The sequence below is a fragment of the Oncorhynchus keta genome, chromosome 13 (genome assembly GCF_023373465.1).
Source record: "Oncorhynchus keta strain PuntledgeMale-10-30-2019 chromosome 13, Oket_V2, whole genome shotgun sequence".
Taxonomy (NCBI): Eukaryota; Metazoa; Chordata; class Actinopteri; order Salmoniformes; family Salmonidae; genus Oncorhynchus; species Oncorhynchus keta.
In genome coordinates, this window is record NC_068433.1 from 9160649 (window position 1) to 9170648 (window position 10000).

Genomic DNA, 10000 nt, shown 5'->3' on the forward strand with positions numbered 1-10000 from the left:
ATGTGTGTGTCCAAAATGTTTATCTTCCAAATAGTCATTGAATTGTCGTCTCTGCAGACATGACTTGTTGCTTTCAGTCCAAATGGAGGAACGAAGAGGCTGCCAGTTGTTTCCACCTCCCACCAACCAGTGGCTATATACAGGTGGGTACCGGTACAGAGTCAATGTGGAGGCTATGTACAGGGGGTACCGGTACAGAGTCAATGTGGAGGCTATATACAGGGGGTACCGGTACTGAGTCAATGTGGAGGCTATATACAGGAGGTACCGGTACAGAGTCAATGTGGAGGCTATATACAGGGGGTACCGGTACTGAGTCAATGTGGAGGCTATATACAGGGGGTACCGGTACTGAGTCAATGTGGAGGCTATATACATGAGGTACCGGTACAGAGTCAATGTGGAGGCTATATACAGGGGGTACCGGTACTGAGTCAATGTGGAGGCTATATACAGGGGGTACCGGTACTGAGTCAATGTGGAGGCTATATACAGGAGGTACCGGTACAGAGTCAATGTGGAGGCTATATACAGGAGGTACCGGTACTGAGTCAATGTGGAGGCTATATACAGGGGGTACCGGTACTGAGTCAATGTGGAGGCTATATACAGGTGGGTACCGGTACAGAGTCAATGTGGAGGCTATATACAGCTGGGTACCGGTACTGAGTCAATGTGGAGGCTATATACAGGTGGGTACCGGTACAGAGTCAATGTGGAGGCTATATACAGGGGGTACCGGTACTGAGTCAATGTGGAGGCTATATACAGGAGGTACCGGTACAGAGTCAATGTGGAGGCTATATACAGGGGGTACCGGTACTGAGTCAATGTGGAGGCTATATACAGGGGGTACCGGTACTGAGTCAATGTGGAGGCTATATACAGGAGGTACCGGTACTGAGTCAATGTGGAGGCTATATACAGGTGGGTACCGGTACAAAGTCAATGTGGAGGCTATATACAGGTGGGTACCGGTACTGAGTAAATGTGGAGGCTATATACAGGTGGGTACCGGTACCGAGTCAATGTGGAGGCTATATACAGGTGGGTACCGGTACCGAGTCAATGTGGAGGCTATATACAGGTGGGTACCGGTACTGAGTCAATGTGGAGGCTATATACAGGTGGGTACCGGTACTGAGTCAATGTGGAGGCTATATACAGGGTGTTACGGTACTGAGTCAGTGTGGAGGCTATATACAGGTGGGTACCGGTACTGAGTCAATGTGGAGGCTATATACAGGTGGGTACCGGTACTGAGTCAATGTGGAGGCTATATACAGAGTGTTACGGTACAGAGTCAATGTGGAGGCTATATACAGGTGGGCACCGGTACTGAGTCAATGTGGAGGCTATATACAGGTGGGCACCGGTACAGAGTCAATGTGTGGGGCTATATACAGGGGGTACCGGTACTGAGTCAATGTGGAGGCTATATACAGGGTGTTACGGTACAGAGTCAATGTGGAGGCTATATACAGGGGGTACCGGTACTGAGTCAATGTGGAGGCTATATACAGGGGGTACCGGTACTGAGTCAATGTGGAGGCTATATACAGGGGGTACCGGTACTGAGTCAATGTGGAGGCTATATACAGGGGGTACCGGTACTGAGTCAATGTGGAGGCTATATACAGGGGGTACCGGTACTGAGTCAATGTGGAGGCTATATACAGGGGGTACCGGTACAGAGTCAATGTGGAGGCTATATACAGGGGGTACCGGTACTGAGTCAATGTGGAGGCTATATACAGGGGGTACCGGTACTGAGTCAATGTGGAGGCTATATACAGGTGGGTACCGGTACTGAGTCAATGTGGAGGCTATATACAGGGTGTTACGGTACAGAGTCAATGTGGAGGCTATATACAGGTGGGCACCGGTACTGAGTCAATGTGTGGGGCTTCGGGATAGTCGAGGTAATTGAAGTCATATGTACATGTAGGTAAGGGGTAAAGTAACTATGCACAGTGAATAAACAGCGAGTAGCAGCAGCGTTAAAAAGAGGGTGAATGTAAATAGAGTCCGGGTAGCCATTTCATTACCTGTTTAGTCTTATGTCTTGGGGGTAGAAGCTGTTAAGGAGCCTTTTGGACCTAGACTTGGCACTCTGGAGAGAGTCTATGACTTTGTGTGACTGAAGTTTTTGACAATTTTTTTCTTTTTTTTCTGCTTGTTCTGATATTATAGAGGTCCTGGATGGTAGGAAGCTTGGCCTCAGTGACGTACTGGGCCGTACGCACTTCCCTTTTTAGCGCCTTGTGGTCAGATGCTGAGCAGTTGCCATACCAGGCGGTGATACAAACTGTCAGGTTGCTCAATGGTGCAACTGTACAACTTTTTGAGGATCTGAGGACCCATGCCAAATCTTTTCAGTCTCCCGAGCGGGAATATCCGTTGTCGTACCCTCTCCACCACTGTTTTGGTGTGTTTGCACCATGATAGTTTGTTGGTGATGTGGACACCGAGGAACTTGACGCTCTCGACCCGCTCCACTACAGCCCTGTAGATGTGAACGGCAGCATCCTCAGCCCAAAAGTCCACAATCAGCTCCTTTGTCTCTGACCTCCTTCCAATAGGCTGTCTCGTCACTCTCTGTGATCAGAAAACTGTCAGAAAACTAATGATGGCGTTGGAGTAGTGCTTGGCCACAGAGTCCTGAGTGAACAGGGAGTACAGGAAGGGACTTATCACACAACCCTGAGGAGCTCCCGTGTTGAGGATCAGCGTGGCAGATGTGTTTTTGCCTACCATTACTACCTGGGGGTAGCCCGTCAGGAAGTCCAGGATTTAATTGCAGGAGGAGGTGTTTAGTCCCAGGATCCTTAGCTTAGTGATGAGCTTTGAGGGTACTAGGGTGTTGAATGTTGAGCTCTAGTCAATGAACAGTATTCTTACGTAGGTGATCCTCTTGTCCAGGTGAGAAAGGGCAGCGTGGAGTGCAACAGAGATTGCTTTATCTGTGAATCTGTTGGGGCGGTATGCGAATTGGAGTGGTTCTAATTTTTATGGCATACTTGTGTCGATGTGAGCCATGACCAGCCTTTCAATGTTCTTTATGGCAGGTTACCTTGAAATGATTGGGTACAGGGGCTATAGTGGTCTGCTTGAAACATGTAGGCATTACAAACTCGGTCAGGGAGATGTTGAACATGTCAGTGTAGACACTTGCCAGTTGGTCATTGCGTGCTCTGAGTACACATCCTGAGTACATGTATTGGTAATGCATCTGGCCCTGAGGCCTTGTCCCATGGCCGATTCCATAACAGTGAACAAGGGACTAAATGTGGGACGAAATGAGGGACTAAATGAAGGACTAAATGAGTCCTGTGTAACTCCTCCATTCCACTAAAAACTCCAACTTTGATTGTTTTTGCCCCTGCCTCCCTCCCTCCCTTCCTCCCTCCCTCCCTCTTTCACTCTGTGTTTGTTTCTCTCTCTCTCTGTCTATCTCTCTCTGTCTTCCTCTCTGTCTTTCTAAGTCTCTGGAAATGGAGGAAGAATAAAGTATCTTAATGGATCGGGAATTGTCTGGGAAGGGAAACGGGGATGGAGGGAGACAGGGATGGAGGGAGACGGGGATGGAGGGAGACAAGGTTGGAGGGGGATGGGGATGGAGGGAGACAGGGATGGAGGGAGACGGGGATGGAGGGAGACAGGGTTGGAGGGGGATGGGGATGGAGGGAGACATAAATAAATTCATTAAAAATCCTTCAATGTGATTCCCATGTCTCTCTCTCTCTCTCTCTCTCTCTCTCTCTCTCTCTCTCTCTCTCTCTCTCTCTCTCCGTGTCTCTCTACGTGTCTCTCTCTGTGTCTCTCTCTTTCTTTCTCCGTGTATCTCTCTTTCTGTCTCTCTCTTTCTCTCTCACTCTTTCTTTCTCTCTCTTTCTCTCTCTCTCTCTCTCCATGTCTCTCTACGTGTCTCTCTCTGTGTCTCTCTCTTTCTTTCTCCGTGTCTCTCTCTCTCTGTGTTTCTCTCTCTCAATTCAATTCAATTCAAGGGGCTTTATTGGCATGGGAAACATATGTTAACATTTCCAAAGCAAGTGAAGTAGATAATAAACAAAAGTGAAATATACATTAAAATGAACAGTAAACATTTCACTCACAGCAGTTTCAAAGAATAAAGACATTTCAAATGTCATATTATGTATATATACAGTATTGTAACAATGTGCAAACAGGGAAAATAAAAGAACATAAATATGGGTTGTATTTACAATGGTGTTTGTTCTTCACTGGTTGCCCTTTTCTTGAGGCAACAGGTCACAGATCTTGCTGCTGTGATGGAACCCTGTGGTATTTCACCCAATAGATAAAGGGAGTTTATCAAAACTGGATTTGTTTTTAAATTGTGACTGTGACTTCCTCCCGTCTGCCCAGCACATTTCAAAGCCATCTGGCTCCTATAGATAACCATTAACTTATATATTTAAAAAAAACAGTCTCTTTCACTCCTCAGATACTGCTGAGTATAAAAATGTTCCAAAGTTTAACCCAACATCTAACAGAATTCTTTGTGGATCTGTGTAATCTGAGGGAAATACAGTGGGGAGAAGAAGTATTTGATACACTGCTGATTTAGCAGGTTTTCCTACTTACAAAGCATGTAGAGGTCTGTAATTTATATCATAAGTATACTTCAACTGTAAGAGAAAAATCCAGAAAATCACATGGTATGATTTTTAAGTAATTCATTTGGATTTTATAAGTATTTGATACATCAGAAAAGCAGAACTTAATATTTGGTACAGAAACCTTTGTTTGCAATTAAAGCGATCATACGTTTCCTGTAGTTCTTGACCAGGTTTGCACAAACTGCAGCAGGGATTTTGGCCCACTCCTCCATACAGACATTCTCTAGATCCTTCACGTTTCTGGGCTGTCGCTGGGCAATACGGACTTTCAGCTCCCTCCAAAGATTTTGTATTGGGTTCAGGTCTGGAGACTGGCTAGGCCACTCCAGGACCTTGAGATGCTTCTTACGGAGCCACTCCTTAGTTGCCCTGGCTTTGTATTCGGGTCGTTGTCATGCTGGAAGACCCAGCCATGACCCATCTTCAATGATCTTACTGAGGGAAGGAGGTTGTTGGCTAAGATCTTGCGATACATGGCCCCATCCATCCTCCCCTCAATACGGTGCAGTCGTCCTGTCCCCTTTGCAGAAAAGCATCCCCAAAGAATGATGTTTCCAACTCCATGGTTCACGGTTGGGATGGTGTTCTTGCTGTTGTACTCATCCTTCTTCTTCCTCCTAACACGGCGAGTGGAGTTTAGACCAAAAAGCTCTATTTTTGTCTCATCAGACCACATGACCTTCTCCCATTCCTCCTCTGGATCATCCAGATGGTCATTGGCAAACTTCAGACGGGCCTGGACATGCGCTGGCTTGAGCAGAGGGACCTTGCGTGCTCTGCAGGATTTTAATCCATGACGGTGTAGTGTGTTACTAATGGTTTTCTTTGAGACTGTGGTCCCAGCTCTCTTCAGGTCATTGACCAGGTCCTGCCGTGTAGTTCTGGGCTGATCCCTCACCTTCCTCATGATCATCCGGCCTTGTGCAGGTCTACAATTTTATCCTTGATGTCCTTACCAGATCTCTGGTCTTGGCCATTGTGGAGAGGTTGGAGTGCGTTTGATTGAGTGTGGACAGGTGTCTTTAATACAGGTAACGAGTTCAAACAGGTGCAGTTAATACAGGTAATGAGCGGAGAACAGGAGGACTTCTTAATAACCTCTTAGAGCTCCCCCCCTACTTTCTGCAATTTCCGCCTGAAGACATACACATCTAACAGCCTGTAGCTCAGGCACAGAACCAAGGATATGCATATTATTGGTACCATTTGAAAGAAAACACTCTGAAGTTTGCGTAAATGTGAATTGGATGTTGGAGAATATATCTATGCAGCCTACTCAATCACTTTTTATAGCTACTGTTTACAGGCCTCCTGGGCCATATACAGTGTTCCTCACTGAGTTCCCTGAATTCCTATCGGACCTTGTAGTCATAGCGGATAATAATCTAATCTTTGGTGACTTTAATATTCACATAGAAAAGTCCACAGACCCACTCCAAAAGGCTTTTGGAGCCATCATCGATTCAGTGGGTTTTGTCCAACATGTCTATGGACCCACTCACTGTCACAGTCATACTCTGGACCTAGTTTTGTCCCATGGAATAAATGTTGTGGATCTTAATGTTTTTCCTCATAATCCTGGACTATCGGACCACCATTTTACTACGTTTGCAATTGCAACAAATAATCTGCTCAGACCCCAACCAAGGAACATCAAAAGTTGTGCTATAAATTCACAGACAACACAAAGATTCCTTGATGTCCTTCCAGATTCCCTATGTCTACCCAAGGACTCCAGAGGACAAAAACTCAATTTAACCTTGCACAACACCCTAGATACAGTTGCACCCCTAAAAACTAAAAACATGTATCGTAAGAAACTAGCTCCCTGGTACACAGAAAGCACCCAAGCTCTGAAACAAGCTTCCAGAAAATTGGAACGGAAATGGCGCCACACCAAACTGGAAGTCTTCCGACTAGCTTGGAAAGACAGTACCGTGCAGTACCGAAGAGCCCTTACTGCTGCTCGATCATCCTATTTTTCTAACTAAATTGAGGAAAATAAGAACAATCCGAAATTCCTTTTTGATACTGTCGCAAAGCTAACTAAAAAGCAGCATTCCCCAAGAGAGGATGGCTTTCACTTCAGCAGTGATGAATTCATTAACTTCTTTGAGGAAAAGATCATGATTATTAGAAAGCAAATTACGGACTCCACTTTAAATCTCTGTATTCCTTCAAAGCTCAGTTGTCCTGAGTCTGCACAACTCTGCCAGGACCTAGGATCAAGAGAGACGCTCAAGTGTTTTAGTACTATATCTTTTGACACAATTATGAAAATAATCATGGCCTCTAAACCTTCAAGCTGCATACTGGACCCTATTCCAACTAAACTACTGAAAGAGCTGCTTCCTGTGCTTGGCCCTCCTATGTTGAACATAATAAATGGCTCTCTATCCACCGGATGTGTACCAAACTCACTAAAAGTGGCAGTAATAAAACCTCTCTTGAAAAAGCCAAACCTTGACCCAGAAAATATAAAAAACTATCGGCCGATATCGAATCTTCCATTTGTCTCAAAAATGTTCGAAAAGGCTGTTGCGCAGCAACTTACTGCCTTCCTGAAGACAAACAATGTATACGAAATGCTTCAGTCTGGTTTTAGACCCCATCATAGTACTGAGACTGCACTTGTGAAGGTGGTAAATTACCTTTAAATGGCATCAGACCGAGGCTCTGCATCTGTCCTCATGCTCCTAGACCTTAGTGCTGCTTTTGATACCATCGATCACCACATTCTTTTGGAGAGATTGGAAACCCAAATTGGTCTACACGGACAAGTTCTGGCCTGGTTCAGATCTTATCTGTCGGAAAGATATCAGTTTGTCTCTGTGAATGGTTTGTCCTCTGACAAATCAACTGTACATTGCGGTGTTCCTCAAGGTTCCGTTTTAGGACCACTATTGTTTTCACTATATATTTTACCTCTTGGGGATGTCATTCGAAAACATAATGTTAACATTCACTGCTATGCGGATGACACACAGCTATACATTTCAATGAAACATGGTGAAGCCCCAAAATTGCCCTCGCTAGAAGCATGTGTTTCAGACATAAGGAAGTGGATGGCTGCAAAGTTTCTACTTTTAAACTCGGACAAAACAGAGATGCTTGTTCTTGGTCCCAAGAAACAAAGAGATCTTCTGTTGAATCTGACAATTAATCTTAATGGTTGTACAGTAGTCTCAAATAAAACTGTGAAGGACCTCGGCGTTACTCTGGACCCTGATCTCTCTTTTGCAGAACATATCAAGACTGTTTCAAGGAGAGATTTTTTCCATCTAAGTAACATTGCAAAAATCAGAAACTTTCTGTCCAAAAATGATGCAGAAAAATGTATCCATGCTTTTGTCACTTCTAGGTTAAAGCACTAAATAAACTTCAGTTAGTGCTAAATACGGCTCCTTGAATCCTGACTAGAACCAAAAAATGTGATCATATTACTCCAGTGCTAGCCTCCCTACACTGGCTTCCTGTCAAGGCAAGAGCTGATTTCAAGGTTTTACTGCTAACCTACAAAGCATTACATGGGCTTGCTCCTACCTATCTCTCTGATTTGGTCCTGCTGTACATACCTACACGTACGCTATGGTCACAAGACACAGTCCTCCTAATTGTCCCTAGAATTTCTAAGCAAATAGCTGGAGGCAGGGCTTTCTCCTACAGAGCTCTATTTTTATTGAATGGTCTGCCTACCCATGTGAGAGACGTAAACTTGGTCTCAACCTTTAAGTCTTTACTGAAGACTCATCTCTTCAGTGGGTCATATGATTGAGTGTAGTCTGGCCCAGGAGTGTGAAGGTGAACGGAAAGGCTCTGGAGCAACGAACCGCCCTTGCTGTCTCTGCCTGGCCGGTTCCCCTCTTTCCACTGGGATTCTCTGCCTCTAACCCTATTACAGGGGTTGAGTCACTGGCTTACTAGGGCTCTTTCATACCGTCCCTAGGAGGGGTGCATCACTTGAGTGGGTTGAGTCACTGATGTGATCTTCCTGTCTGGGTTGGCGACCCCCCCTTGGGTCGTGCCGCGGTGGAGATCTTTGTGGGCTATACTCGACCTTGTCTCAGGATGGTAAGTTGGTGGTTGAAGATATCCCTCTAGTGGTCTGGGGGCTGTGCTTTGGCAAAGTGGGTGGGGTTATATCCTTCCTGTTTGGCCCTGTCTGGGGGTGTCCTCGGATGGGTCCACAGTGTCTCCTGACCCCTCCTGTCTCAGCCTCCAGTATTTATGCTGCAGTAGTTTATGTGTCGGGGGGCTAGGGTCAGTTTGTTATATCTGGAGTACTTCTCCTGTCCTATCCGGTGTCCTTTGTGAATTTAAGTATGCTCTCTCTAATTCTCTCTTTCTCTCTTTCTTTCTCTCTCTCGGAGGACCTGAGCCCTTAGACCATGCCTCAGGACTACATGACATGATGACTCCTTGCTGTCCCCATTCACCTGGCCGTGCTGCTGCTCCAGTTTCAACTGTTCTGCCTGTGATTATTATTATTTGACCATGCTGGTCATTTATGAACATTTGAACATCTTGGTCATGTTCTGTTATAATCTCCACCCGGCACAGCCAGAAGAGGACTGGCCACCTCACATAGCCGGTTACCTCTCTCGGTGTATTCCTAGGTTTTGGCCTTTCTAGGGAGTTCTCCTAGCCACCGTGCTTCTACACCTGCATTGCTTGCTGTTTGGTGTTTTAGGCTGTACTTGTTCTGTCTGGATTGTGTGGAGTAGCTCTCTGAGCTCCACCATGTCTCTCTCCAGCTCTGTGAATGTATCCCTCTCAGTGATGTGGAGCAGTGGTGGACCTGGGTGTGTTCAGTGCTGGAGGGGGGGGGTGACTATCCTCGTCTGCAGGACAGTTTGAAGAGGTGTGATCAGACTCACTCAGGATGGGGGAGTCATCACACACAGAGAGAGAGAGAGAGAGAGAGAGAGAGAGAGAGAGAGAGAGAGAGAGAGAGAGAGAGAGAGAGAGAGAGAGAGAGAGAGAGAGAGAGAGAGAGAGAGATGGATTTCCCTGCTGTCCTCTCTCTTTGATCACAAAATAGTCCTGCTGGAACTGCATGAGGATGCCCTGCACTATTACTGTCCCAGACTTGTACACGTTGACAGAGGTTGTTTCAAGTTCCTCAATGTCTGGTATTCAGAGTTTTTGCCCTGGGCCAATACCCTTCTCTCTTGACAAAGGGGCAGTGTGCTCTTATAGCACTGTGCCATGCCAGGGGATGGTCTTTGTGGAAAATTAAGTTGCTTACATTCCCCTCTTAGTAGCAGTCAGCAAATAGTGTTCATTCACTGCCTCATTAAGGTGTCCAATTAAGCTTTTTTTCAAACCTAAGTAACTGTAGTGTGTGCAGTACTCTA